The 20,499-nt window shown below is 43.8% G+C and overlaps 1 protein-coding gene across 4 annotated transcripts in view; it reads right to left on the bottom strand.

The window, feature by feature from the left end:
- The window catches only part of atf2 (activating transcription factor 2), a 129,392-nt gene extending 109,564 nt beyond the window's left edge, over positions 1-19,828 (bottom strand). For 2 of the 4 annotated variants that reach the window (XM_055637930.1, XM_055637933.1), the window contains exons 1-2: positions 19,722-19,828; positions 7,326-7,365 (exon numbers count right to left, since the gene is read on the bottom strand). The gene's annotated coding sequence lies outside the window, so the exon portion shown is untranslated. Of the gene's footprint in view, positions 1-7,325; positions 7,366-11,522; positions 11,616-17,663; positions 17,750-19,721 lie in introns of those variants that run through there. The other 2 variants (XM_055637931.1, XM_055637932.1) reach the window with 2 other exon arrangements.
- Between the last annotated feature and the right edge of the window lie 671 nt (positions 19,829-20,499).

Genomic DNA, 20,499 nt, shown 5'->3' with positions numbered 1-20,499 from the left:
CTCATTCGCTGGATTATTTGGACATACTTGTCGGCAGGGCTGTGGCTGCGTTCAAGGTCTTGAGACGGAGGAGGATCCGTGGGAAGCACTCTGGAGCACTCACCCAACTCCGGTGACGAGGATCACGCACAACACTCCCGAGCATATTCCTGGCAAACGTACGTTCTCTCAAGAACAAAGTGGACGAACTGCAACTCCTGCATCGGACAAACAAGGACTTCTCTCGAGCTGCTGGAATATGCTTCTATACCAACCAGGAATGGTGCAGCGACATCACGCTACTGTCACATTTCTGCTCTCCCAACCTAGAATCCCTCTTTATAAACTGCAAACCCTTCTACTCTCCGAGGGAATTTAACTCCTTTATTCTCCCCCAAGCCTGCGTATGTGAGGCGCAAATGCAACTCGCTGACCAGGTAATGAGGGTAGAGAGTGACTTCCCGGACTCCATGGTCATTGTTTTGGGGGATTTTATCAAAGCTAATCTCAGCCGTGACATTCCAAAATACAGACTTCATGTTACCTGCCCCACCAGAGGGGAGAGAACACTCGATCACTGTTATACGGCAATGAAGAACGTATATCGCTCTGTTCCACGGGCGGGTCTGGGTCTCTCTGATCATTGTCTAGTTCACCTTATTCCGACCTACAGGCAGAAGCTAAAAGCTGCTAAGCTTGTGGTCAGAACAACGAAAAAGTGGACAAGCGAGGGCATTGAGAACCTACAATCCTGCTTTGACGGCACGGATTGGAATGTGTTCAGGGAAGCAACCACAAGCCTCGATGAGTATACGGACACTGTATCATCATATGTCAGCTTTTGCGAGGACAGTTGAATTCCAACTAAGACCCGAGCATGGTTCAACAACAACAAGCCCTGGTTCACTACAGAACTCAGACACCTGCGACGGTCTAAAGAGGAGGCCTACAGGAGCGGGGATGCAGACCTCTACAGGCAGGCCAAGTACAAGCTGAGAAGAGGAATCAGAGCTGCCAAGGAAAGGTACTCTGAGAAGTTGAGGAGCAAGTTCTCAGCTAGTGACTCTTCTTCAGTTTCGAAGGGCTTACAATAAATTACCAGCTACAAGAGGAAAGCCCCCCGCTCTTTGGACAATCGTCAGCTGACCAACGACCTGAATGAGTTTTACTGCAGGTTTGAAAATCAGAAACTCCACTATTGTCCCTGTACCCAAAAAGGTAAGGATTACTTGTCTTAATGACTACAGGCCTGTCGCACTGACCTCTGTAGTCATGAAGACATTCGAAAGGCTTGTGCTGGCCAAGCTGAAAAATATCACAAACTCCCTGCTGGACCCTCTGCAGTTTGCATATCGGGCCAATAGATCTGTGGATGATGCAGTCAACCTGGGCCTGCACTTCATCCTACAGCACCTAGGCCGCCAGGGGACCTATGCGAGGATCCTGTTTGTTGATTTTAGCTCTGCATTCAACACCATTGTGCCAGAGCTACTACACTCCAAACTTTCCGAGTTGACTGTGCCTGAACCCCTCTGTCAGTGGATCACCAACTTCCTGACAGACAGGAAGCAGCATGTGAGGCTGGGAAAGGACATCTCGGTCCCGCAAATGCTCAGCATAGGAGCACCGCAGGGCTGCGTACTCTCTCTTCTCCTCTCCTCTCTCTACACCAACGACTGCACCTCCACAGACACCTCTGTCAAGCTTCTCAAGTTTGCGGACGACACAACCCTGATTGGACTGATCCAGGATGGGGAGGAATCTGCCTACAGACAGGAAGTGTCACAGCTGGCGTCCTGGTGCCATCGCAACAACCTAGAGCTCAATGCTCTTAAGACAGTGGAATTGATTGTAGACTTTAGGAGAGCTCCCCCTCCCCTCACCCCACTCACCATCAACAACACCACAGTCACATCTGTGGAGTCTTTTAAGTTCCTGGGAACCATCATCTCAAGGACCTTAAGTGGGGGGCTACCATCGACTCCACAGTCAAAAAGGCACAACAGAGGATGTACTTCCTACGGCAGCTGAGGAAGCACAATCTGCCACAGGCAATGATGGTCCAATTCTACACGGCCATCGTAGAGTCTGTTCTCACCTTCTCCATCATGGTCTGGTTTGGCTCAGCCACCAAGCACGACACCTGGAGGCTGCAGCGAATCGTCCGATCAGCAGAGAAGATTATTGGCTGCAACCTTCCCTCCATTGATGAACTGTACACTGCAAGGGCCAGGAAGCGAGCAGGCAAGATCATCTCTGACCCCTCACACCCTGGCCACAAACTCTTTGAATCACTTCCCTCTGGAAGGCGACTCCGGATTGTCAAAGCTGCCACAGCCAGACATAAAATGTTTTTATCCACGAGTAGTTGCTCTACTCAACAGCCAAAAATCTGTAGCCTCCCTTTGATCTAGTATTTTGCTGGTTCACATGCTTGATCAATGATGTTTTATCATTAATGTCTTACTATTATTAATGTTTAGTGTTTTCTGTGTCATTCGTAACTGTCACTGTATGTCATGTTGTTACTTGTGGGCGGAGCACCAAGGCAAATTCCTTGTATGTGAATACTTGGCCAATAAACTTACTTATCAATCAATCAATCAATCAGTTTTATTCGTCACATTGCACATAAAGTGCAAGTGAAATGAATTTGTCAGCAGCGGTACAATAATAAAGAACACACAACCACAATAAAAATTTGACACAAACATCCACCACAGCATTCATCACTGTGGTGGAAGGCACAGAAATTGGCCAGTCCTCCTCCATTTTCCTCCGTGGTCGGGACCTCCACCTCCGCAGCCGTTGCTGCGGGCGTCCAGATGGAAAAGAACAAAGTAAAGTCAAGGTAAGTCCAGGATCGGCTCTTCCCCACCAGAGACCGCGGCTGCAGGATGGTGTAGGCCACAGGCCGGTGGTCAAAGATTTAAAGTTCCCGCCGCGCCGCAAACAGAAGCACTGCAGACCGCGGGGCCGGCGGTCGAAGCTCCCCTCCAGGGGTGATGGTAAGTCCATGCCGCGCCCACGGTAGAAGTTGTCCGCGGGCCGGCCGATGGAGCTTCTTCTTCCCCCCGGGTCCCCAACATGAGATCCCGGGCTGTAGACGCCGCGCCAGCTGGAGCTCTGCAGACCCGGGCCAGCAAATCGGAACGCTCCCGTCCGGCGAGCCCCAGCGAGGGCTCGCCCGCTCCACGGCGAGAGTCCACGCTGCGTCCGCCGCTGAAGTCCCGGTCTCCGGGAAAGGCCGCGCCGATCCTGATTGTTAGGCCACGGGGGAGGCGACCTGGAAAAAGTCGCCTCTCCATGGATGAGGCGGCCGAAACGGTTTCCCCCTCACCCCCCCACACCACGCACACAAAGAAACACTAAAAACATACTTTAAGACATACTAAAAAAATAAAAAAAGGTTGAAAAAACTAACATGCTGCTGACAGGGCTGCTGCCAGTGCAGCGCCCCCACCGATAACTTACGAATAGAAGCACAGGATGGGACAGCAATGTGTGTAATATTTTTCAGGGTCTGGAAGATGGCAGCATGGTTTTACTGAATTGACACATCTGTGGGAATTTTCTGAAATTACTTAACTTTGATCTCAGAACACAAGACAAGTGTTGGAGGCAATCTGAAATAACAAAGGGTGGAGAGACCAAACTTTTATGACAAAATATTAGAAGGTTATTATCTTGCTGAGTTGTGGAAGTGACAGGGGAGAATCTTGATATTGCATATTCTAGAGGAGAAATCCTTGTACATAGAAAATAGGTGCAGGAGGAGGCCATTTGGCCCTTCGAGCCAGCACCGCCATTCATTGTGATCATGGCTGATCGTCCCCTATCAATAACCCGTGCCTGCCTTCTCCCCCTATCCCTTGACTGCACTAGCTCCTAGAGCTCTATCTAACTCTCTCTTAAATCCATCCAGTGATTTGGCCTCCACCACCCTCTGTGCTTATTCTTTCCAATAGATTTAAAACTTTGGTTACTTTTCAATAGGATAGCACTCCAGTGATTTACAGTGGCACCAAAAATACAGGATGACAGGGATAACGGGAGAATATTAGGAATTAAATTGTATATGTGTCTTTTTACAATACTGGAGAGATTTTGTGGAACAAGATTACTATTCAGTTTTTTACACCAATACACTGTTCGTAACAAAAATCCTTGTGAAACCTTATAAATAATTGATATAAATTAGATAACTTCAAGAGCGAGTCAAACCAATTTGGACACCAAATATGTAACATTAAAAACTCTGCCACATTTAGTCATGAATATTTAATTCATAAATAAGCTTCATACGGCCCCTCATACATATACGTTTTGATAATGATCTAGGGAACTATCTTCATCAACACCAGGAGAAAATACAGTAACATATCTGGTATTCCGCCCAGCAAAGATCCGGTAACGGTCGTTGTGCTTGGTGCCCATTGTCGCAACGATGTTATCTGTTATCGGGGTCGGTACCTCTGTAAGTTAAACCACAGAGGCTCCCAAACTTCTGCTTTTCACAAACCCTGTTTTTGGGCGAGTTTAATATATCAAAAACAAATTTAATATATCAAAAAACATCGTGGTGTCAAAAACACAACAACTGTTTGTGATATATTTTCCAACTTTTTAAAGTCAATAAAAAAAAATTTGGGGGCATAAATTGGTAATCAAAACTAAGAAACTGAGCCAATCTTCCATATGGCAACACACTGTCTCTTGTTTACCTTTTGTACGGACCAAGTCGCTAACTTAATTCCTTCGTATCAACTTTGGGAAGCTCCACAACGACCGTGACAGACCTGCGCGCTACAGCCAGTCCCGGGGCAGGCGAGCTGACATGGGAACTGCAGCTAGTCCCGGGGAAGGCGAGCTGACCCGCTTTCTTCATTGCCTGCTGTACCTGCATGCTTACTGTCATAGACTGATGTACAAGGACTCCAGATCACGTTGTACTTCCCCTTGTCCCAACTTGACGCCATTTAGAATCTGCCTTCCTGATTTTGCTACCAAAGTGGATAACCGCACATTTATCCGCATTAACTTAATCTGCTATTCATCTGCCCACTTCCCCAACCTGCCCAAGTCACCCTGCATTCTCATAGCATCCACCTCACACTTCACACTGCCACCCAGCTTTGTGTCATCTGCAAATTTGCTAATGTTACTTTGAATTCCATCATCCAAATCATTGATGTATATTGTAAATAGCTGCGGTCCCAGCACTGAGCCTTGCGGTACCCCACTGGTCACTGCCTGCCATTCTGAAAGGAACCCGTTAATCCCTACTCTTTGTTTCCTGTCTGCCAACCACTTCTCTATCCTTGTCAGCACTCTACCCCAATACCATGTGCCCTAATTTTGCTCACTGTGTCTTATGTCCTATGTGGGACCTTATCAAATGCTTTCTGAAAGTCCAGGTACACTACATCCACTGGCTCTCCCTTGTACATTTTCCTAGTTACATCTTCAAAAAATTCCAGATTAGTCAAGCATGATTTCCCCTTTGTAAATCCATGCTGACTCGGACCGATCATGTTACTGCTATCCAAATGTTCGGCTATCTCATCTTTTATAATTGACTCCAGCATCTTCCCCACCACCGATGTCAGGCTAACTGGTCAAAAATTCCCTGTTTTCGCTCTCCCACCTTTCTTAAAAAGTGGGATATCATTAGTGTCCTGGCCCCTATGCAGAATAAGGTTGCCGACTCCTGGTGTAACGAGCGTCGCAGTGTCCACTCAGATGTATGCAGTATTCTACTACATGATCAGGTGAATGAAGTGAAAACGGTGTTTGCAATTTTATTATTCCATGTGGTATTCACGAACATAGAAAGGAATAAGAAATATGTGCACTTACTGTGCCAACCAGGTCGCTGATGGACCGTTACAAAAACTGTATTTGTGTATTCTGATGCCATTTTCAGAAACTTGCCATCAATATACTATCTTTTCTTATATTTTTTGTTGATACTATGTTAGTCATGAACCCAATAAAGTGCTTGTCAACTTTTTTTGAAGGAATTTGAAATTTGACCCCCTTTGTCACATTTTTGTGTGCAGTATTGTAAAAAGACACATATGCAGTAAACTACAAGAAAAGAACCTTGTACTTCCAAAAATGTAGCCATTGGTAATGTCACTGTTAAATATCCTGAAATAATTTGCAATATTGTTGGCTTTCAGATGGTCCACAATGATTGACCATTTTCCCCCCTTCTGAATCTCATTAGCTATGATTTGATATGTCATCAGTCTTGGTTCAATCTAACCTCTGAAACACCCCGTGAGTTCAATCCTCCTACAAAGGCTCAAGTACAAAATCTAAGCTGAACCTTTAATGGATTGCAGAAAAGCTGGGGGCTCATTTTTTTTGCAAGTAAAACAATAAACCAAGACCGCATCTTCTCTCTTAGGTAAACATAAAAAAAATTCCAAACCCTCAAAAGCTCCTGCAAATACTTCTTGGTCAACATCATGGAAAGAGTTTAGTTTGTTATTGTTTATGCTGCTGTTTGTGGAAATAGAGTGTGCATAAATAAGTTGACATATTTCTTACATACAAAGATGTTACTGACATCCTCATTAACAACCAAAAATAATGTCTGCAAATCTTGAACTTACTTTGTCGAGGGCATCAAAGCACCAATAGTCCAAAGATTGACCTCTGGAGAGGGGGGGTGGGGGGGGGGGGGGGGGGGGGGGGGGGGGGGGTTAAAACTGCTGTACTTCCTGTCTTCCTGCTCATATTAGGCCTTTTTTTTGCCAATCGAGTCTACTCTGCCATTCAATCTGGCTTGCCCTCTCAACCCCATTCTCCTGACTTCCATAACCTTCGACACCCTTACAAATCAAGAACCTGTCGATCTTCACTTTAAAAATACTCAATGAATTGGCAATGGATTCCACATATTCACCACCCTGTATATCCTAATTATCACTTCTGCTTTCGATTTTGTGTCCACATTGTCATTACCCAATTAGGATCATGCCATACTTTTCCATTTCAAATATCAATCTAGTTTACTGTTACATCAAACATTCCAAAATATTTCAAAATGTTCTCATTGTTCTAGATCTGTCAATTTCACTTGTATTTAATGTTGCTACAAATTCAATACCCAAATGAAAAGCAATATACAAATCAATGCAAAGTTTCTTGATTGCCCAGATGAAAACTCCTTCAATTTTGAGTAAATCTTCAGCCACGTATTCTGAGAAAATAGTCCTCTCACAACAAACATCACATTTACCACACGATTTACGCATTTAAAAATATTAGTAAAATCTTTTTATCACTACGTGGTTCAGCATTATTCAGGTCAATATTAGATATTGTATCGTTACCTTCATAGAGTTCCAGATGGTTGCAGAATCAACATGATAGCTGAAAGAAAATGGGAAATATTTCAGTGATTTGACAGTTTTACTTTTGTTGCCTGTGTCAATTCCAAATTTTGTAAACATTTCAGCAATTTGATTGTTATTATGTACACGCCAATTAAGCTAGTTTGAAAACAAAATGTCAAAATATGGCTAATTTAACAAAGACCAGCATAGCAATCATCACCATTCACTTGTGGTACTTTCAAAGTTTGTTGGAATATGATCATCACGAGCATTTATTATCTATTCATAATTGCCATGAACAGAAGAGACATTTAAGGGACAGATGAGCCTGGAATCACAAGTACAGTTGACCAGGCAAAGATAGCAAATGTCCTTTCCATTGAACCAGGCAGATTTTAAACACAATCAAATAGTTTGTACCATGATCAACAACAGTTCTTTTGTTTCCCTTAAACTTCTGGACGTCCTTAACTATTCAAATTGAAATTCCCTAGCTGATTCAAACTCATATTTTCATATCTTGGTCCAGGAATCAGATTTCTTGACAATTAAATTAAACCATTTTCCACCACGCCTACAAATGCAATAGGTTATCCCAAGATATGTCTATGATGAGAGACATGTACCTATGGGATATCACTGAGCCGAGACTGTTCCCTTCATATTACCTGTAGATATCCAGTGGCATTTTGCATGAATAGTGCCATACACAGATCAAGCAGTAGAGCAGTTAAGTAGGGAATACAACACGAGATTAACATGTTGCAGAGCAACTTCCCTACCATTCCTTGACCTCACTATCTCCATCGCAGGTGATAGACTTCTGACCGACATCCACTATAAACCGACTGACTCCCATGGCTATCTGGACTACACTTCTTCCCACCCTGCTTCCTGCAAGGACTCCATCCCCTACTCCCAATTCCTCCGTGTACGCAGCATCTGCTCCCAGGATGAGGCATTCCACACCAGGGCATCTGAAATGTCCTCATTCTTCAGGGAATGGGGGTTGCCCTCCTCCATCATAGATGAGGCTCGCACCAGGGTCTCTTCCATACCTCACAACATTGTTCTCTCTCCCCATCCTCTCACTCGCAACAAGGGCAGAGTCCCCCTAGTCCTCACCTTTCACCCCACCAGCCGTAACATACAAGTAATCCTCCTTCAGTTTCGCCACCTCCAACCTGACCCCACCACTCACCACATCTTCACATCTCCCCCCATGTCTGCCTTCCGCAAAGACCGTTCCCTCCGTAACTCCCTTGTCAATTCTTCCCTTCCCTCCTGCACCCGCCCCTCCCTGGGCACTTTCCCTTGCAACCGCAAGAGATGCTACACTTGTTGCTTTACCTCCCCCCTCGACTCCATTCAAGGACCCAAGCAGTCGTTCCAGGTGCGACAGAGGTTCACCTGCATCTCCTCCAACCTCATCTATTGCATCCGCTAATTTCTGAGTATGAAAATGGCCATAATTTTTTTAATACAAGATATGAAAGTGAATTAGGTGTGAAATTAAACTACTTTTTATGCTTTATCTGATGGGATAAATTGCAGACTTGATTTTTTAAATCTCAAAATGTTGTAACATTGCTAGTATTATTAGTTCTTTTCCATTTCCAAAGTGGAGGACAAGGTCAAGGCTGCTTTACCAAAGGGAGCTGAGGGAATGCTCTGTGTTCTATTTCACAGAGACATGGCTCACCCCCAGCTCCCGAGACTCAGCGGTCCAGCCTGAACGGAGGCAGAGGAACAGCTCCAGGACTGCTTGGAGTCTGTAGACTGGGCAATGTTCAGGGACTCGACAACGGACCTGAATGAATACCCCAGTCATTACAGACTTCATATGGAAATGTGTGGAGGACTACGTTCCAACAAAAACCTTCCCAGTGTTTCCTAACCAGAAGCCTTGGATGAACCATGAGATCCGCATTCTTCTGAAGTTCAGATCCCGGGAATTCATGTCTGGCGAAGCAGAGGTCTATAAGAAGTCCAGATCCGACCTTGGTAAGGCCATCAAAAAGGCCAAAAAGGACTTCTGCTCTAAGCTGGAAGATGAGACAGATGTTCGGCAACTGTGGCAGGGCTTGAATGCCATCACCTCCTACAAGGCGAAATCAGGAGGCGGCTCAAACGACAGCGAAGCATCACTCCCTGACGTGCTCAATGCGTTCTATGCACGGTTCGATAGGGAGAACACTGATATGCCTTGCCAAGCCCCTATTCGTCCTGACGGTGTTAGAGTCATAGTCACAGAGGCCGACGTCAGAAGATCCTTCAGGGGGGTGAATCCTTGAACAACGCCTGGACCTGATGGTATACCCGGTCGAGTTCTCAAGACCAGTGCAGCCCAACTGGTGGGAGTTTTTGAAGACATTTTCAATCTCCCACTTCTGAGGTCTGACGTTCCCACCTGCTTTAAGAGGGTATCAATAATACCGGTGCCCAAGAAGAGAAAGGTGAAGTGCCTCAACGACCAGTGGCATTAACGTCTATGGTGAAGTGCTTTGAGACACATTGGTGCACATCTACTCCTACCTCGACAAGAACCTCGACCAACTACAGTTTGCATACTGCCACAACAGATCAACAGTAGATGCAATTTCACTGGCACTCCACTCCACACTGGACCACTTGGACAATAAAAATACCTATGTCAGGCTGATATTTATAGACTACAGCTTGGCGTTTAATACCATCATCCCTTCCAAGCTGATTACCAAGCTCACGGAACTGGGCCTCTGCGCATCCCTCTGCAATTGGGTCCTCGACTTCCTCACCCACAGACCACAGTCTGTTAGAATTGGAGGAACCACTTCATCCTCAGTAACAATTAGTACGGGAGCACCTCAAGGCTGCGTGCTCAGCCCCCTGCTTTACTCACTCTATACCCATGACTGCGTAGCCGGTCATAGTGCGAACTCCATCATCAAGTTCGCAGATGACACCACTGTCGTTGGACGAATCACAGATGGGGATGTCAGATTATAGATTTGAAATCGACCGACTGACCAAATGATGCCAGCACAACAACCTGGCTCTCAACATCAGTAAGACCAAGGAACTGATTGTGGACTTTAGTAGGGGAAGGTTGACAACCCACAATCCTGTTTATATCAATGGGACGATGGTGGAGAGGGTCAATAACTTCAAATTCCTGGGCGTGCATATATCAAAAGATCTTTTCTAGACCCAGCACACCGATGCAATTGTAAAGAAGGCACATCAGCAACTCTACTTCCTGAGAAGATTACGGGGATTCAGCATGTCGAAGAGGATTCTCCTAAACTTCTACAGGTGCACGGTAGAGAGCATACTGACTGGTTGCATCGTGGCCTGGTTCGGCAAATTGAATGTCCAAGAGCAAAAAAGACTACAAAAACTTGTGACCACTGCCCAGTCCATCACCGGCTTTGATCTCCCCACCTTCAAAGCGATCTATCGTAGTCGCTGCCTCAAAAAGTCAGCCAAAATCATCAAGGACCCACACCATCCTGGCCACACACTCATCCCACCATTGCCATCAGGAAGAAGGTACACGAGTCTGAAAACTGTAACGTCCAGGTTCAGGAACAGCTTCTTCACCACAGCCATCAGGCTACTAAACACAACGAATAAGCTATGAGCTCTGAACTGCAAAAGACTATACTATCATTTGTTATTTTTTGCACTATATTTGTTATTTATTGAACTTTTTCTTTTTCCCCCCCGTAATATACAACGTTTACATATTCACATATTCTGTTGTGCTGCAGCAAGTAAGAATTTGATTGTTCTGTCCGGGACACCGGACAATAAAACACTCTTAACTCTTGATATAGGCCTAAGGTAAGTGCCTTGGCAATAGTTCAAAACATATAAACAACAATTCCCAGCATACTCTAATTAGATCTGAAGTCAATAAGATGAATTGTCATTCATTCATTACAAACATGGCTATCCATTACATTTAGAAGAGGTCTTCAACTTGGCTAAAAGCTGGAGGACAATTAATTGTACATTCTACCAGCATTGCCTCCAAACAAAAATATTTTTCTTTCTCAAATGGAATTTGAGCCCCAAGTGCAATAGGGAAATATTAAATGAGGGAATTCAAAAACAAAAATAAATTATTTTTCATATTTATCATTCTTCAGGAGTATTTCCTTTATTTCCAACCCAAAGTGTTAAGGGCCTGTTCCACTGACACGACTTTACCGTGGCTGTCTTCGACCTTCAAGCTCGAGGGCACTCGCCTGGAAAACCTCGAGTTGGATCGACCGTCAGTGATGAAACTGCGAGCTGAATCGACTGACCGCACACACACACATCGCAAAGGCGGGGGACAGGGAAGGCGGGGGAGCGCTGTCTGAAATTCACACCCGCAATGAACAGGAAAGTAAAAGACGGCTGCACAGTATACAGTAAGTCATTTAGAGAGCGCGGAGAGGGGGGGGGGGGGGGGGGGAGAGAAGGGGACAGATAAGGGGAGAAGGGGGGAGACAGTTTTAAGAAGCCAGACAACTTATAATAAAGTTTAGCGGGCATTTAACTTACTGGTTGGCTTTCCTTGGTCCTGAAAACTCCAATGAGCCAATTAAAATGCCCGATCAGTGAAGCAGATTGCCTAAATGTGCCCTCGACTGCCTGTAACTACATAACGATCCTACTCCACTGCACTACGAGTTTAAAAGAACCATGCCGACCAATTTTTACTTGCGGAAAACATTTCAACATGCTGAAAGTTTTTCCTCGACCAAACTGAGGCCGGGAGTATGCAGGAACTTCCCTCAAGCATGAAGGAGAGTTCAAGTGACCTCAAAGGATCACGTGTCGACCATGCTGCGAGTTTGAGTGGAGGGCAAACTTTTCTAAACTCTCAGATTAGGTTGCCGCAGTGGGACAGCCCCATTGTAATGAAAACTGTTGCAAGAACTCAGTGGATCAAGTAACATCTGTGAAGCAAAGGAATAGTCGACATTTTGAATGGAGACGCTGCATCACGACCGATAGTCTTTAGAGAAAATAGCCAGTCTTTACAAGTGAGAGGGCGGTATGAGATGGAGGCTGGTAAGTGATAGATGAAACCTGATGAGAGGAAGGTGATGGGCAGATACAGCCAGGTGGGGGAGGTAAGGAGGGAGCGCTGAGACAGAAGCTGGTAGGTGATAAATGCAAACACAAAAAAAAAAACAAATTAGGCATCTGGAGTCAAGTGGGGGAGGTGAAGGTTGATCGTCTCGGTTACCAGTAGGTTGTGGGCCGAGCATCGAAAATGTGTCTAGAATTTAACTTTCGTAATCCATGTTCTGGGAACTACTTGAAATTTTGCACAGATTTAGATAAAATATAATTGAGAAGGAAGTCATAACTCGTCAGTGCCAAAAGTTGAACATTAATTAATTAAACTAATTAGAAAATGACATCAAAAAATAAGCGCCATCTAGTGTTCAGTGCTCATATTCCTCCAGCCTAATTCTGTACTGCTGTCTATTTAAACCATATATTACTATACCATATATATGAATATGACTGTAATTATATATAATTTATTATATTAAAAAAATATAATGAATATAATTATGAATGCGCATTTTGAATGAGACTGCCGCAGAGGTCCGGCTCCTGAACCCGCTTAATTTATGGGTGAGGTAGACAAAAATGCTGGAGAAACTCAGCGGGTGAGGCAGCATCTATGAAGCGAAGGAAATAGGCAACGTCTCGGGTCGAGAACTTTCTTCATGAATTAGACCCTCTTCAGACCCTTCTTCATAAATTAAATAATTTATGGGTGATGGCAGTTCCTGTGGGTTCCCCCGTTTACAGAACCCCACTGACTGCCAGTGTGCAGAGTGGGGGTCACGTCCACAGTGGGACTGGGCAGTGCCAGGCTGGGGGAAGGCTAAGGCATCTTCCACTGACAGGAAAATGCCTAACCCTAACCATAACTCCTCCCCCTTCCAGAGCTGCCCACGGCTGGAGCTGGAGCTGCTTTGGGACCGGCTGCGGGCTCCGTATGTGTGGCCTCTCAGCGCGCATGCCCTTCTGGATCATCATGGTGATGATGGTGGGGAGCAGCACTGCCCTGCATGCCGCCCGGGCTGCCTTCAGCACCCCCATAGCGCCGGCTCCGTCAGTCCGCCCGCTCGTTCGCTGTAACACCCGCCGTCCGACAACCCTGACCGACCACTCGCAGAACCCACCGGCAGCCCGACCGACCATTCACAGCATCCACCGGCCTACATACAGCCCGACCGACCCTTCACAGCATCCACCAGACTACCGACAGCCGATCAACTGACTGACGAATCTACTGACTGACCAACCGACTGACTTCCGACTGACTGACCCTAATCCTAACCCAGCTCTACATTTGTTATTTACCATTTTTATTTAACAGTTCACATCATAACTTTACAAAAGATAAATCAATTGTAAAACAAAATTATCAGCAAGGTTAACATTACCTTTAGTCCTTTGAAACCTTGCTATTGTTTTGGTGTAATTAGGAGGCAGCCATGATCTCAGAGTGCTCGCTGCCTAGCTACCATGAAACAATGCGTGTGATTGCTCAATTGGTGTCCGACGCAATGTCAAACGTGCATTGATTGGACAATTAATACTCGGAAAATTTTAAAAATATGTGCAGGTTTTGCTCTTGATGAGTTTCAGGTATGATTTTTATAATATTTTTACACAATATGTTACGTGATCTGGGTCACGAACTTAAACAAAAAAGCATCTCGGCCCACAGCCCAGAGGAAGGGAAGAAATGGTAAAGGTGAGCAAAGAGAGGAAGACTCTAGAAGATGGCTGTGATTGGGAAAGACTCAACGAGAATGAGTTCCATGAAACTGGAAAATTCAATGTTCTTACACAGGCCTGTAGGCTACCAAGCTGTTCATGAGATACTGTTTTAGTTTGTGTTTGGCCATGCTGCAGTAGTGGAGAGAGCCAAATGCAGTAGATGTGGGAATGGGAAGGGGATATGAAGTGGCATGCAACTGGAAGCTCAAAACATCCGTTGTGGACACAGTAATGGTACTCTGCAAAACAATCGCCTAGTCTACTCATGGTCTTGCTGATTTAGAAACATTGCGAGCAGTGAATCTAACAGATTAGGTTGGAGGGGAAGCGAGTGAATCTCCGCCTCATTCGGAAGATCTGGTTAGGTCCTCATTCGTGGTGAGGAAGAAGATGCAAAGACAGGTATTGCAGGGGAGTGAAGAAAGTGAATGGCATGTTGGCGAGCGAATGGCAAGAGGAATCAATATAGGAGCAAAGAGGTCCTTCTGCATTTGTACAGAGCCCTAGTGAGACCACACCTGGAATATTGTTTGCAGTTTTGGTCCCCTAATTTGAGGAAGGACATTCTTGCTATTGAGGGAGTGCAGCGTAGGTTTACAAGGTTAATTCCCGGGATGGCGGGACTGTCATATGCTGAGAGAATGGAGCAGCTGGGCTTGTACACTCTGGAGTTTAGAAGGATGAGAGGGTATCTCATTGAAAAATATAAGATTGGTAAGGGCTTAGAAGAGGCAGGAAACGTGTTCCCGATGTTGGGGGAGACCAGAACCAGGGGCCACAGTTTAAGAATAAGGAGCAAGCCATTTAGAACGGAGACGAGGAATCACTTTTTCTCACAGAGAGTGGTGAGTCTGTGGAATTCTCTGCCTCGGAGGGCGGTGGAGGCAGGTTCTCTGGATGCTTTCAAGAGAGCTAGATAGGGCTCTTAAAAATAGCAGAGTCAGGGGATATGGGGAGAAAGCAGGAACGGGGTACTGATTGGGGATGATCAGCGGTGCTGGTTCGAAGGGCCGAATGGCCTTCTCCTGCACCTATTGTCTATTGTCTATTGTCTAGCAAAATTGGGTATCCTTAGATTTTAATTATTTAATTACATCCCTTAAAATGCTTCAAAATAACAATGATTTGATTTGGAATACCAGTTCTACTGATCAAGGGAAGCTCATTTAATTCTGCCTCATCTCATGTGTAGATACTAAGGACAATTATAAATTTCCTTGGAATTAGTTAATTGGATGTAGGGGAAGAATTTCAGACTCTCTCATTTAAGTGACAATATTAAACCAGATAATGCAATTATTCATTAACCTACAAATGAAATCACTGTGAAACAAATATAATTTCTCACAAGTTAAACAGAATATGTTTGTGATGATGTTTCCCAACCCCAACAGAGCATAAAATAAATGCATAAATGTTTTGGTATATCATTTCATAAAAGTACATAACCTTATAGCACATGAAATTATAGATTTCATAACAACCACTCACTGGATATCGTTAAACAGATTTAAATAATAATTCCCAGTTATTATGTAGAAAACATAATTACACTTCCCCAGTTTTTCCCGAGACATTGATCCTCGTTTGAGTCCATTTCCACTGCCCCGCCATGCTATTCATTCATTCCAGTAGCCATTATTCAGCTGCAGGTTTCACCAGCCATAGTTGTATTCTCTTTTATCATACCCCAAATTATGCCAGTTAAGTCAACACAATTCAAGATGTAGAATTGAAACATCCATGGTCTGCACTGTTTTATTATTGTTTGGATAACAGAGAGCCCAAAGCATCCACTAAGGTTACGACCATCATCACATCCAAGTCCTGATCCATTGTCATGAAGTTTCATTGCCAGATATCTAGTCTCACCAAAGATAGACACAAAGTGCTAGAGTAACTCAGCGATTCAGGCACTTCGGAAATCCGACCCAAAACGTCATCCATCCCTTTTCTCCTGAGATGCTGCCTGACCCACTGAGTTACTCCAGTACTTTGTGTCTATCTTCAGTATAAACCAGCATCTGCAGTTCATTGTTTGTACATATAATCTCAACAATCTCCATCCCTTGTTGCCCATTGGAAAAAGAGAGGAACTGTACCAAGAAACTATGTAATAGCAGGACATTACACATTGAGACCAAAAGCCACAGAACAGCAACAAAATTACGGCGTTTTGTGAAACCAAACTACCAAATAACGATGTGTTTTCTACGGTGTGAGTAGTAATATTTTTCTTCATATTCTATTATGACCATTTTAAATTTAATGTGTACAAAAATCATTCATATTCTCTATCTTACATATATATCTACCTACAATCTTATTCATTCAAGGCCTGCGGTTTAGAAGGCCTTTGGCCGCTAGGAATTCTGGAAGGTTTTTCAACAATTTCACCAACTATAAGTAGAAAAATTAAGCATAGATATTAGGGCAGGACAATTTAGTTACATTTTCCAGCTTTCCTGTTGTCCATACTGATAAATATGAAGAGCAATGGAAAAGGAAGAACTGTAGATTTTGCAGCTCTGAAACAAAAACAGAAAATGCTGGAAATACCAGGGTTCCTCGGTGCCGTAGCGGTAGAGTTTGTGCCTTACAGCACTTACAGTGCCAATACCCGGGATAGATTCCGACTACAGGTGCTGTCTGTACGTGGTTTGTACGTATTCCCCGTGACCCCGTGTGTTTTCTCCGAGAACTTTGGTTTCCTCCCACACTCCAAAGATGTACAGGTATGTAAGTTAATTGGCTTGATATAAATGTAAAAATTGTCCCTAGTGTAGGATAGCATTAGTGTGCGGGGATCATTGGTCGGTGCAGACACAGTGGGCCGAAGGGCCTGTTTCTACACTGTACCTCTAAACTAAACTTAACTCAGGAAGTCAGACAGAGTTGAGGTTAGAAACGGTGTTAACATTTCCGGTCACTGACGTTTTAATCACATATGCAAAAGATAGTTTTCATAAAGAGGTAACCACACCCCTATTTCATAGAAATTAAAATAATACAAACATGGAAAAAACCTAGTTTTATCACTACCTTCTGCATGCAATAATCCCTGCACATAAGCACTTAAGTGGACAAGACAGATTTCAAAGCCACAGCAACTTGGGAGCTATTTACTTTCTGCAATGCCAGAAAAACCTTTTCACATACAAAAAAGCTTATATGTTATTTTTGCCATTAATGGTCAATCAGTGCAATATCATAAAATTGGCAATTACCCTTTGACCCACCTCATCCCCACTTTAAGCATTTTTCTTATATTGGGTTATTGTTAATTCAATAACATGATCAAAGTTGCTGTAAATACTAAAGAACAAAAAAAAAAATAATTGCCATAATTTAAAAAGGCATTATAATGCATTTGACTCCACCAAACATTTTTCAAATAGATTTATCATAATAGGTGCAAAATGTATATATTTTCTATTTATTAAGTGAAGGTATTAAGTGCAAAGATGAATTAACTCTAAAGTATAATTGCTGGAGGTAACAGGAGAGTTTGGAATAATAAAAATATTTCAGTTGCCCCATTGTTATACTTACATCTTAAATCAAGAAATAGCAATTTCTTCTACAAATGATATTTGATATTGGACCAATTGTTCATTTAAAATCAGACGCTGATTCATATTTGTTACCTAAAAGTCAGAAGAGTTGTGGGATAAATGCAGATCAGCAGAATTAGGTTACAGATCAGCTATGATCTCCATGTGTTAACAATAAACTCCTATGAAGTCATATGAAAGACAAACACTTTGGTTAATTACCTATTGGATTAAAATAAATTAATAAAATCAGGCACCTTTATACACCATTGTATGACCTCCTCTTAAACACCACATTTCCTATTAATCATCAGTTGTGAATAGATAGTTCTCCTTAAAAAAATCCTTAAAGCAAGAGTTTCTGTGGGCTGCTCTTTCTCCCATTTCAAACCTTCAAAAGTAGCTTCTGCTCATTATCCAACCCAATAATTGGTATGCTGATTCCATTTTATATTTTCCCTCAGAGATTGCATTCAGTGCTTCCCACTAGTCCTCTTGCGGTTACGTTATGATCTGCTCAAAAGCCCTCTAATGGGGCAACAGAAATATTTTTTAATTATTTAATACTTTCCTGTTACCTCCAGTAAATCTAATTTCAAGTTAAACGATCTTTGCACTTAATACCTTCACTTATTGCTCTTTTCGTGGCTATTCTTGAACTCCACTGCCTTTCTGACCTTAAAATGCAGATATCACTTTATTCCAACAAAAGAAATCTGCTTCCTCTTTCCTGTTTTTTTCTCTGCAAACCAGAAGCATGCAAAGTCAAAATGAACCTAATATCCAATATTGATCCAATGTGCAGACATTTTTTTTATTACTTCTCCAACACATTCAATCAGAATTTGTTGTTGGCAGTTTCCCCTTACTTTGTATTGTACCTGCTCCTTGTGGTGCTAAAAAAATATTTACTCCAATTATCGTGTCCTAATTTCTCTTGAACTTCACCAGCCTTTTCACAACCATTCTTCTCAAATCTCAATAAAACTTTTTAACTTAACCCTTTGTATCTTTCTACAATCTACATGATTTTAGACACTAAGCTAATCATCGCCTAGTCTTTTTTCTCAATTTACCCTTGTCTCAAACTTCTTGAAGTCTCACCTGTGGAAACATAGCAAATAGGTGCAGGAGTAGGCCATTAGGCCCTTTGAGCCAACCAACCATTCAATATGATCATTGATCATCCAAAATCAATACCCCGTTCCAGCTTTCCCCCCCATAGCCCTTGATTCCCTTAGCCCTAAGAGCTAAATCTAACTCTCTCTTGAAAACATCCAGTGAATCGTCCTCCACTGCTTGAGCTTCCCAGCAACAAAAACATTTCATCTGCAAACTGAAATTAAGCATTAAGAAAAAAAAACACTCTTTGGTAAGCAAATGGAATAAATATCAATGGCCTCACATTTTACATCAGGCTTTCACCCTATTTCTAGCTATAATTCTACCACAATAATTTTGTTTTAAGCGGAGCAGGTTTTGAACTTTGTGTATTGATAATTGTGAAACATAATGAACTTTAATATAACCAGTACAGCCTTTAACATCACCAATGACTGGCTAGTTCGCTGTGCAGTGGTGCTGATGATAAACACACAGCCTGTTGTGAAATGGGATATAGACCGGATTCTCAACAAAACAGACCATTCAAAACATTCAATTCATACAAATGTGACCGCCGTAAACACCGTCGTGATCATAAATCAGACCAAGGCCACTCCCATCTGATCAAAACTGGGTACTTCGTCCTGATGGTGTGCAACATTTAAATCTCCAGGAGAGAGCTCGACTGCCAACCTGGTGCAGCTGACAGCATCGCGGATCCCGCCCCAGGACACGGCGGCCGGGCAACGTCGCCATATTAACGGGGAAGGTTGGCGAACACACCCTTAGATCCTACAGCAAAGATCCGCTATAGGATCTTCGAACACACCCACCCGCCAAACACCCGATCGCCGCCGTCACGCCCGCAAGCGCAAACGGACGGCATTCAGATCATCAGCGCCCTGCAGCGCAAGCCATGGCGGCCGCCGTTTAACGCTGTTTACAAACTTACCACAGGGGCTGGTGCCGACTGACGGCCACTGGTGCGGGATCGGAGGGGCTCGGCGCCCTGACGTCGCAGGGCCGCGTGACGTCAGCGCGCTCGCCAGCGACGTCACTGCGCAGAATCCGCTCTGGCCTCACTTGTGCAGGAAGGATCTGCAGATGCTGGTTGGCGCCCAAGATAGACACACAAAATGCTGGAGTAACTCAGCGGGACAGGCAACATCTCTGGAGAGAAGGAATAGGTGACGTTTCAGGTACAGACCCTTCTTCAGACTGAGTCAGGAGAGAAGGAGTCCAGAGATATTGAAAGGTGAGGTGTGAAAACGACAGATCAATGCAGACGCTGGTCAAGGAAAATGTAGAATGGTTCATTGTTAGCTATGGGGAAGGTGACAAGGTGGCATACAATCAGTAAAATTAATCAGAACGACAGTGAAACTGTGTAGGAAGGAACTGCAGATGCTGGTTTAAACCAAAGATAGACCCAAAATGCTGGAGTAACTCAGTGTGTCAGGCAGCATCTCTGGAGAGAAGGAATAGCTGACGTTTTGGGTTGAGACCCTTCTTGAGGAAGTGAGACAGTGAAACTAGCCGGAGAACTAGGGTGGGAGAAGGACGGAGAGAGAAGGTGTAGAGCTAATAAAGAACACTCCAAGTAACGGCACGACAAGTTTATTAGCATATAGTAAAGTTACACTGCAAGTAGTCACCACTGTCACTACATCCCGACTCACAGATTAGTGGCTGAAAGCGTTAGTAATATATGGTGACTGTAAGGTAATATC

The sequence above is a fragment of the Leucoraja erinacea genome, chromosome 7, assembly GCF_028641065.1.
Source record: "Leucoraja erinacea ecotype New England chromosome 7, Leri_hhj_1, whole genome shotgun sequence".
Taxonomy (NCBI): domain Eukaryota; kingdom Metazoa; phylum Chordata; class Chondrichthyes; order Rajiformes; family Rajidae; genus Leucoraja; species Leucoraja erinaceus.
This window is presented reverse-complemented; position numbering and strand designations above follow the sequence as displayed.